At 43.8% G+C, this 882-nt stretch overlaps 1 non-coding gene across 1 annotated transcript; it reads left to right on the top strand.

The window, feature by feature from the left end:
• The first annotated feature begins 250 nt into the window (after positions 1–250).
• LOC145110119 (small nucleolar RNA R71) lies at positions 251–356 on the top strand. The gene has a single exon (XR_013709499.1). It is a non-coding gene; the product is annotated as a small nucleolar RNA R71 (small nucleolar RNA).
• Positions 357–882: the final 526 nt, after the last annotated feature.

Below are 882 nucleotides of genomic sequence, written 5' to 3' on the forward strand. Positions count from 1 at the left end.
TGTTAACCTCCGGTCCATATTATTCAGCATAGCCATCATAGCTGCTATTTCTTTAGTTTGTGCACCTCCACTGCCTTTGATTCCTTCTTGCCTAGGGTTGTGGTACTCACGAGAGTGCTTCGCGAATTATTCAATCAGCTCCTTGACCTCCCTTGGATTTTTCTTTGTCAAAGGTCCTTGAGAATCAAGGAGTTGTCTTGTCATAACATTGACCCCATCATAGAAGATTGACATCTCTTGTTGAACATTAAGATCATGTTGAGGGCAATTTCTGATCAAGCCTTTGTAACTCTCCCATGCTTCGTATAATGACTCCCCCGTTGTTGTTCAAAGTTGGCTATTGCCTTCTTGAGTTTAGCTATCTTGGATGGTGGGCAAAATTGGTCAAGAAACTGCTCACGTATTTGAGCCCAAGTGGTGATCGTACCCGGTGGAAGTGATTTTAACCATTCTTTAGCAGCTCCCTTAAAAGTAATGGGCAGCATCCTGAGCAAGACGGTGTTTCTATTGACATTTGGGACATTGAAGTAATCCGCAATGTCATTGACTTCATCGAGATGCTTGAAAGCATCCTCATGATCCTTCCCATAAAATGGGATATCCTTCAGTGCATTCAAGATATGCCCCTTTAGCTCGAATGTGGCAGTGGCAGGTATTGCGGGTTGGATTAAACCGGGACCCACATCCTCTCGGATCCGCTTCTTGTAAGCTCCCATGGACATCTCCTCAATGTTTTCCATTTCGTCCTCTTGCTTGTCTTCGGGCTCACTCGCAAATATTTCAAATTCTGGGTCTTACTCGTATTCTGATTCGTGTGGATTAGAAACTGGATCAAGTTCTTCAACTTTGCCTTTATCCTTTGGGGTTGAACTTGACTCTCCT

Source organism: Lactuca virosa, chromosome 4 (assembly GCF_052849685.1).
Source record: "Lactuca virosa cultivar CGN04683 chromosome 4, Lactuca_virosa_CGN04683_v6, whole genome shotgun sequence".
Classification (NCBI taxonomy): Eukaryota; Viridiplantae; Streptophyta; class Magnoliopsida; order Asterales; family Asteraceae; genus Lactuca; species Lactuca virosa.